Raw genomic sequence first — 9,702 nt, forward strand, 5'->3', positions numbered from 1 at the left:
TTTAGTAAAGTACCATAAATATTGCACATATGAAAGTAAATTACATTGCACTCTATAAAAACATAATTTTTTACATCGCCAGAAATTATAAAAACATCTTTTTTACATCACAATAAATTATCTAGCCAAGTTCATGAGTCTATTTGGCATGAAAACGTCCTTTCTTGTTCATTATTTCTGCAAGAATAAAGGCGCACACTTCGCCTCTGATAGCGGGGGGGTTGATGGGTGAGATCTTGAAGCCAGCTCTACCTTTCTGTTTAATAAATAAGAGGTTAATTAGCACGTTTTGAATAGCAATGTAGATATTGAAATGAGCTTATTCGCCATTAGCAACAACCTCAGGGTCGAAATCTTTCACCTCTCTTAGAAGTGTTGACATGTTGTGGCACACGTGGAAACCACATTGGTCTCCGATCTGTTGTGCGCATGCAAACTTGGTGTCATGATAAAGTTCGTTCTTGCCCTCCTTGTGCCTACCACCCTTTTCCACATATGGGCCCCAAGCCATATTTAAGGCCTTGGTGATTTCACTGAAATCATAATCTTTGGACTTATTGGAGTTAAGGTAGGTAACCCTACTCCACTTAGGTATGATGACTAGGAGAATCCAATGTCGCCTGCGCAGTGGTTATGTAGCGTTAGTACTAAGAACCTTAACTTCAAAAACAATATACACGAAGGGTATTGTCCTCTTACTCTTGGTTGTGTGCGCACATGATGTACTCCTTGTCTTGATGGGCCCATAAACACCGGTTGACATAGTCAACCACCTCAGTGAAGCTCTGTCGTAAATTAACCTCATTCACCATGGATGGATCAAGGAACCCAACCTGATTACCATGGCGACGACTCTCGATCCAACACAACCTTAAAATATTTACGTATTAGAACTAATTTAATTAGGAGATATAGTCCAGTCATATCACAAGTATAGAAGGTATGCACTTACAAGGAGTAGCATTTTAGAAGACCAGTGTCCAACTTCCGGATCCTGAAAAGGTCGAAGAGGTCATCAAAGCCTATAGTTATATAGGCAGGCGACGATAGGAACGGCTGGTGGTCGTGATGTCCAACTATGGATGACTCCCTCATTTTCCGCTTGGCATTGCTTAGCTCCATGTATTGCGTATGTAGCTCTCGGCAAGCAATACCCATCACAGCTAACACATTGTCCTCCACCAATGGCATGCCTAGCTCAAATTGGGCTGGCGCCCTCACGACCTTCCCCGATTTGCTCACCGGCATCAACGTCGCAGCCTTGCCCCTTTTTGGCTCCGGCGCCAACTCCCCGACCTTCCCCTTGCCGCGTTCACGCTTCTGGCCCTTGACAAGTGGTGGGGAGCTATCGGCCTTTCTTGTGGTCTTTATTGGAGCCAAGCTTTGAGCTATATCTGCCAAGTCCATATCAGCTCCACCGGGAGAATGAGGTACTGACAATGCCGGTCCACGGGGAGCCTCAATTGATAGCTTAGACTTGGGAGGTGTAAGCTCCGTCGGTCGACTTGGACAAGGAGTCATCTTCACAACTATGTCTTCTTTGGGCCATTGTATGAACGTCTTGCGCGCATCGCCCAAAGTCATGATTTCATCATTTGGGGGCACAGGCAGCGGATAGCCTGACCAGGTGTCCTTTACTGTATCGATGGACACCTTGGCATACCCAGCTAGCAGGTCTGCGCCGTGGACCTTGTCTGTAACCGAGGGCTTGAAAGCCATGCCCTCAGCGACTTCAGGAGCGAAAGTTGGGTGGACTCTCGCTAGTAGGACACACTGTGCTGCGCCCTGCATAAGGTGAAAGTTTGAATTTAATATTGGAATGTGTAAATGTCTTTTATTAGATATGGATCGGATAACAACAATTACCTCGATGTGGTCCACTGCAGCTAGTGGTGCGATCGGGAGACCAGGGGCCGGCACCTCTGTGGATGCACAACTACTCCTATGCTGTGACGGACTCGCGTCGTGTTGTACACAAGGAGTTGGTTGCACAGCAGGTGTTGTGACTCGGGGGTATATTCATGTCGGCGAGGACCTTGTTAACCCTTTCTTCCACCCTTGCATTCATGCTAGCTTCTAGTTCTTGAATGACCTCAACCTTAAGTTCGGCCTTCAAACGAGCGTCCCTCTCTTCCTTGGAGACTTTCCGTTTCCTGTATTGGGAGCTGTACTGAGGGAGTCCATGCTTTCAGGGCACATCGCTACCAATTCCCCGAGTTCGGCCAGGATGTTCTTTGGTTCCGAGCGCCTTTGTGAGGATGTCATCTTCGCGCCTCTTCGGCGCGGACTCAACCTCGCTTTGTGAAGCTTGTTCAGCAACCAAGCCCAACTAGAAAAGAAGATAGTCGTTTATACGAACTTGTACTTTATACGAACGGAAATTAGTTAGGTTAAGTAGTGAACTCATCAGTTCCTGATAGACGACGGCATCACTTTTGTTCTCAAATGTGACAGAGCCGTCCGGGTTGACCTTACCCCTTGCCCGCGCCCAGTTGCGAGCTCTTTGTTCAGGGATGTCTGAAAACGGGGCAAGGACATTCGCTGCTGCGGCGGCTGCATCTTCTTGGGCCCATATTGCCTCCTTGCCGATGTACCCTGCGGTGCCCAGCCGATGCGGGTGCTCATTCCGCTGTTGCAGTACGCGATGTGCCTCGCTTGATTCCCTAAACTCTTGGGTGGTCTTGAGAGAGCAGAATTCCTCCCACACCGCTTCGGTTATTTGAGGGTATTCATCGAACGGCGTATGATTGCCGGGCGGGTTGACAAACTCGGTGAAGAGCTTCGACTTCCAATTCTTCCAAGCTTTGCCCATCTTTTGGAATGCCTTCCGCTTGAGCCTATCCTTTGCTTCGGCTGGAAATGTGAACCATTTCTCCATTGCCGTCCAAGCTCGCTCTTTCTCGGCTTCTGTGACCTTCCCGATATCTTTATGGAGGATCCCGAAGTTCTCACGTGCCGCTATCCCGCAGCAGTTAGACCATCTTCCAATGACAGTCCTGGGCGCCGTGGGCCTACCACTAGCGTCAACCTCTCTTATAACTTGCACTGTGGTCGGCCATATATTTTGTGACCGCGGATTTCTACTAGACCTACTTGCACTTGTCCCGCCCGACATCGACGTATGTTGTTCCTGCGGCAATTCTGCAGCACAAACAGAAGGCAATATTTGCTAAGGGGTGCTAGCTAAAATTTATGTGGTAATGTGGTGAAAATTTATCCTATAAATTACCATGAATTTCGGGTTGTTGGACCGCCGTTGTCGCGGGATGACCTTCGGCAACTGCCTCTGTGGCTAGGTTTGCTTCTTCCTGGATCCTCGCAGGTGTTGGGGAGGGCGGGTTTGCGCCGGGTGTTGACATGGTTTAACTTTCGCGAAAAAGATTATAAATTTCCTACCATTAGACTAAATAGCATTAGATCCAATGTAATATGGGGTATACTATGAAAGATATGGCCTCAGTTTTGCTGAGAAATATGCATCAATTACAATCATTTGCATGAAGGGATAAAAAGAGGAAATCATAACATCAAAAGAGCAAGTGTAGAAAATCTGTTCTTATGCATAAAAAAAGAACAAGTGTAGAGGTATATAACCACTGAATCAATCATGCAAATTTAAAAAACAGCAGCAGCAAGGGTACATATAGAATGTTATTGACATAAAACAGCAGCAGCAGAAGTATTTATGCCACAGGGGCAGCAACAGCAGGGGGAAATTCACATAAAATAGCAGGGTGAACAAGTAGTCCACAGGTGCAGCAACAACAGGAAAAGGGAAACTAAAACAACATGTCTAGATAGTCTCCTCTTATCAATCCAGAAAAAAGAAGAATAGATAAAAAAAATGAACAAGTGTAGATAATCTGTTCTTATTGAGCAATTCATCACTGGCCATTTAACAAGGAACACATTGGGCAGCAACAGCAGGGGCAAAGATACTCCACAGGGGCAGCAACAACAGGAGCAAATTAACTACAACAACATGTCTAGATAGTCTCCTCATATCAATCCAGAAAAAAGAACAAGTATAGTTAAAAAAAAATGAACAAGTGTAGATAATCTGTTCTTATTGAGCAATTCATCACTGGCCATTTAACAAGGAACACAGCAGCAGCAGTAGCAATTGTAGATTAAAAAAAATGAACAACAATCATGTATATAAACAGCAATTCATCCATTCGATTCAAGCAAGTCTGGATAATAAAACAGCCCACAATCATTTACGTGGCAGCAGCAGCAAGGGTATATAAATCATGTATATAAACAACAATTCATGCAATTCACCTATTCATCGACAACAAGGGTATATAAATCAACAAGTGTAGATAATCTGCGGCCAATCTATCAATTCTTTCATTTGAACTAAATTTCAAACCCTAAACCTAATAAAGTTTCTTAATTATCAAAGAATGACAGAAAACAAAATGCATGGAGAATTTTGGTGTCTAGGTCGGTTCCGTCCATGGACTACACTGACCAATCCACCAAAATTCCCCATGCATTTTGTATTCTGTGATGGTTTGATAACCTCGGAACTACATTAAATATGCGACCAATCTATCAATCCATCCTATTTCTAGCTAGCTACCCTACCTAGCTAGAAACACTGTTGCCAATCTATCAATCCATCCTTTTTCAGCTAAATGTAAACATTATCCCCAAAATTCAATAGTTCTAGCAAAACATAGACAGCAGCAGTTGCACTTAAATCCACATTCAAGATTCACTGCACCAAAATCATGTATATAAAATCTAGCCCCTACATTCATCCAAAACATCCACAGACAACAAATCACATTTAATTCATCTATCATTTCTTCCCTTGTAACTAGATTTCAAGCCCTACACCTAATAAAGGTCCTTAATTATCAAAGAATTATAGAAAACAAAATGCATTGAAAATTTTGGTGTGTAGGTCGGTTCTGTCCGTGGACTATACTGACCAAACCACCAAAATTCCCCATGCATTTTGTATTTTGTGATGGTTTGATAACCCCTAACTAGCTAGCTTAATAAACTATTTCTAGCTAGCTACCATACCTAGCTAGGAACACTCGTTGCCAATCTATCAATCCATTCTTTTTCAGCTAAATGTAAACATGATCCTAAGAAATTCAATAGGTCTAGCAAAAGGGAACAAAACAACATATATAGCAGTACACACTCCATGAATGGTTATATGTCCAAAAAGCTTAAATCCACATTCAAGTTGCAAACTAGCTACACATTCAAGTTTGAACTAACAGTTGCAACCATAGGCAGCAGCATGGGCAAACATAGATAGCAAGGGGCAAGTGTAGATAATAAAATAGCCCACAATAATTTATGTGGCAGCAGCAGCAGGGGTATATAAATCAACAAGTGTAGATAATCTGTTCTTATCCATAAAGAAAAGAACATCCACTGCAGCAAATTAAAATTCATGCTAAGATCCTCTATTGATGCTAAGATTCACTGCACCAAAATCATGTAAATAAAATCTAGCCCCTACATTGATCCAAAACATCCACAGACAACAAATCACATTTAATTCATCTATACAGCAGCACCAATAATCGAAACAACAAATCACATTTCATTCATCTAAACAATGCAATTCATCCATCGAAAAAAAGGAGGAATGGGGGAGGGTGGCGGCATACTTGGAGAAGCGGTGTACTTGGAGACGGCGGCGCAGGCCGTAGTCGTCCTGGATCCTGGTGGCGGTGGCGGAGAGGCAGTGGCGAAGAGGTCGAGGCGGTCGGCGGTGGTCGGGGATCCCGGCGTCGGGGAGGTCGGGGAAGTCGATGGACGGACGGCGGAGAGGACGACCGGCGGCGAGGGCGGCGGTGGAGGCGGCGGCGGAGAGGGCGGAGATGGCGGCAGAGAGGGCAGCGGAGATGGCGGCGGAGAGGGAGGAGGAGAGGTTGAGGCGGCGACGGTGGAGATGGCGGTGGAGAGGACGGCGGAGATGGCGGCAGAGAGGGCAGCGGAGATGGCGGAGGAGAGGTTGAGGCGGCGACGGTGGAGATGGCGGTGGAGAGGACGGCGGAGATGGCGGCAGAGAGGGCAGCGGAGATGGCGGCGGAGAGGGCGGAGGAGAGGTTGAGGCGGCGACGGTGGAGATGGCGGTGGAGAGGACGGCGGCGGTCGAGAGAGTGAGTGAGGAGGCGGCGGCGAGGAGGGCGGTGGAGAGGTCGAGGCGGTGGCGAGGAGGGTGGCGGATCGAGAGAGAGAGAGGCGAGGCGGCGGTCGAGAGAGTGAGTGAGTGAGAGTGGGTGCCGGATCTGGATCGATCTAGAAGATGTCCAACCCTAGGTCAACCCTAGTCAAACTCACCTGTGACGGGCGCCAACTATGTGGCCGTCACAGGTGGCCTCACCTGTGATGGGCGCCAACCGTGGAGCCGTCACAGGTAAGACCACCTGTGACGGGCCCAACACTCTGGGCCGTCACAGGTGAGGTCACCTGTGACGGCCCTAGAGGTATTTCTTGACCTATGCCGTGGACGTGCTGGTTGTAATCATCCTCGTCTGCAATTTTGTCCAATCCAACAATTCTCCTTTTCCCTTCACGAACAACATGTAGTTTCTTGTTACACGGGTCAACTATGTAGAACACTTGAACAACTTGTTTGGCGAGAACGAACGGTTCATCCTTGTACGCGTTGTTAGCCAAGTTGACAGTGGTGAAACCTTCATTGTCAACTTTTACATTGCGAAGATCGACCCACCGACAACGAAACAACGGGACTTTGAACTTCAAGTAATCTAGCTCCAATATTTGCTCAACTTTACCATAGTATTGATCACGACGACCACCGTCACTAGCAGCCTCGATGCGTAACCCACTGTTCTGCACTGTGCATTTGCTGTCTTGCTTTACCGTGTGAAAGGTGTATCCATTTATGTCATATCCTTGCCAGGTGGTGGCACTCCATTCAGGACCCTGTGACAACCACTGAAGTGTTTCACTAGACAAGTTCTGCAACCTGGCAATTCGGTTCTTCAGCCACTTGTTGAAAGAAGACATGTGCTTATTCCTGACCCAACTCTCTGATCGGCCTGGATTCTCTTGTCGGATAACTGCAAGGTGTTCGTCAACGTACGGCACCACCTCAGTCATATGCTGTAGTACCGTGAAATGAGCTTTATCGTACACCTTCCGATCCAACCTAATAGTCTTTCTTCCAACAGTACCAACACCGTCAAGCCTCCCTTCGTGATGAGATCGTGGTAATCCAATTGAAGATGTTTCTGACATGTAGTCCACACAAAATTCGATGGCCTCTTCGGTGGTGTAACTCTCGATGATACTCCCCTCGGGGTGTGAACGGTTCCGTACATAACCCTTAAGGATCCCCAGGTACCTTTCGCAAGGATACATCTGCGTCATGAATGCTGGACCACAGCACTTTGTTTGCCTCACAAGGTGCACCGGAAGATGTTCCATTATGTCAAAGAAAGTTGGAGGAAAGTACATCTCAAGATGACATAGGGTTCTCACAAGTTCTGCCTGTAGTTCATCTAGTCCCTCGGGATCAATGATCTTCTGGCCGATTGCATGGAAGAAGGAACACAACCGCTGGATCGTGTGTCGCACCTTAGGAGGCAAAATATTCCTTATTGCAATGGGCAACAGCTGTGTGATAAGAACGTGGCAATCATGCGACTTCATTCCAACCAACTTAAGATCTTGCAGTGAAACGAGCCTACTGATTCTTGATGAGTAACCAGATGGAACCTTTATACCACTCAAACATGTTAGCAAATCAATCTTCTCTTCTTTCGAGAGAGTGTAGCAGGCTGGAGGAAGGTAAACCCTGCCGGATTCCGTGGTTATGGGATGTAGCTCCGACCGAACACCCATATCTTCCAGATCTCGTCGGGCGTTGAGACCATCCTTTGTAGTACCTGGGTTAAGCAGTAATCCCATTAAACTCTCGCATACATTCTTCTCGACATGCATCAAATCTATGCAGTGGCGAACTTCAAGATCCTTCCAGTATGGTAGTCTCCAAAATATTGACTTCTTTTTCCACATGCTCCTCTCTTTTGTCTTTTGTTTTTCCACATGCTCCTCTGTTTTTTCCTTCGATGTGCTCTTCTCTTTTCGCTTTCCAACTTTCCTCTTTTTTCCAAACTCGTTGGTTATTCCCATCACTAAGTTGTGCACCTCTGTCCCTGTTAGCTCTGCCGGGGGTCCGGCTGTATCTCTGTGTCCATTGAAATTCTTTCTCATATTCCTATACGGGTGATACCTTGGGAGAAATCTCCTGTGACCCATGTAGACCGTCTTGTGCGAATGCTTCAACCATTTGCTTCTTGTTTCCTCCATACACTCCGAACACGCCCATTTCCCTTTCACAGTTTGGCCAGAAAGGTTGCCAAGGGCCGGATAATCGTTGATGGTACAAAACAGAATTGCATGGAGGTTGAAATACTCTTGTGCATATGCGTCCCATGTTCGTGTGCCCTCATCCCATAGCCTTTCGAAGTCATCGATTATCGGTTCAAGGAACACATCGATATCGTTGCCAGGTTGTCTCGGTCCTTGAATGAGCATGGCAAGCATAATGTACTTTCTTTTGAAACACAACCAGGGAGGAAGGTTATAGTTAACAAGCAGAACTGGCAATGTACTGTGACGACTGCTCAAATCACCAAAAGGATTAATGCCGTTCGTACACATTGCGAAACGCATGTTTCTTGGGTCATTTGAGAATTCCTGGTAAATCCTATCAATTGTCCTCCACTGTACTGAATCTGCTGGGTGCCTCAGCATACTATCGACTTTCCGTTCTTCGGCATGCCAGCGCACAAGCTTAGCTTGTTCCTTGTTCGCAAACATTCTCTTCATGCGCTCCGCAATTGGGAGATACCACACCACCTTTGCTGGGCCTCCCCTCTTTGACTTACTTCCTTCACCTTCACTCTTTGCTCGTTTGTATCTTGATGCCCCACAGATAGGGCAGACATCCAAGTCAGCGTATTCCTTGTAATACAAAATGCAGTCGTTCGGACATGCATGAATTCTTCTGACCTCCAGGCCCAACGGACATAATACTTGCTTCGCTTCATATGTCGTCTGAGGTAAATTGTTCCCCTCTGGCAACAGATCCTTTAACAGCTCAAGGAGTTCTGTAAAACTCTTGTCCGACCAGCCATTACTAGCCTTAAGCTTCATGAGTTCTAACACGCATGACAACTTGCTGTGCTTCGACTTGCATCCATCATACAACGGCATCTGGCAATCTTCCACCAACTTACTAAACTTCTCATAATCTCTGTCGTTGTCCTCTGCGTCTTCAATGTCATGCAACATTGTAGATAGACATTGAGTGTCCAAATCTATGGTCTCTCCACCTAAAGGAGAAGGTACGAACATGCCTTCTCGAGCTGCGGCGGTGTTCTCTACATCCTGATCCAACACTTCTTCAGCTGCGACATCAGGCGCCTCTTGCTCTCCATGCTTGGTCCAGCAGGTATATTTCTTCATGAATCCATTCATTATCAAATGAGCATGCACTTCATCCTTGTCTTCGATCATCTGTTCATTCTTACAGTCCCTACATGGGCACAACATGTGCATGCTCATCCTACTTTTTCTGTCATTATCCGCAAATGTGACAAATTCAGTGACCCCCTCTCTATACTCGGTAGACGAACGATGCGCATAGTACATCCATCTACGATCCATCTGAAATCAACAACATACGAAGAA

The 9,702-nt window shown here is 46.2% G+C and overlaps 1 long non-coding RNA gene across 1 annotated transcript; it reads right to left on the bottom strand.

Moving 5' to 3' along the window:
- Positions 1 to 1,123, bottom strand: LOC136354067 (uncharacterized). Its single transcript, XR_010737797.1, has 3 exons — positions 953 to 1,123; positions 700 to 870; positions 1 to 620 (listed from the first exon to the last, which is right to left on the bottom strand). It is a non-coding gene; the product is annotated as an uncharacterized lncRNA (long non-coding RNA).
- Between the last annotated feature and the right edge of the window lie 8,579 nt (positions 1,124 to 9,702).

The sequence above is a fragment of the Oryza sativa genome, chromosome 11, assembly GCF_034140825.1.
Source record: "Oryza sativa Japonica Group chromosome 11, ASM3414082v1".
NCBI classification, from domain to species: domain Eukaryota; kingdom Viridiplantae; phylum Streptophyta; class Magnoliopsida; order Poales; family Poaceae; genus Oryza; species Oryza sativa.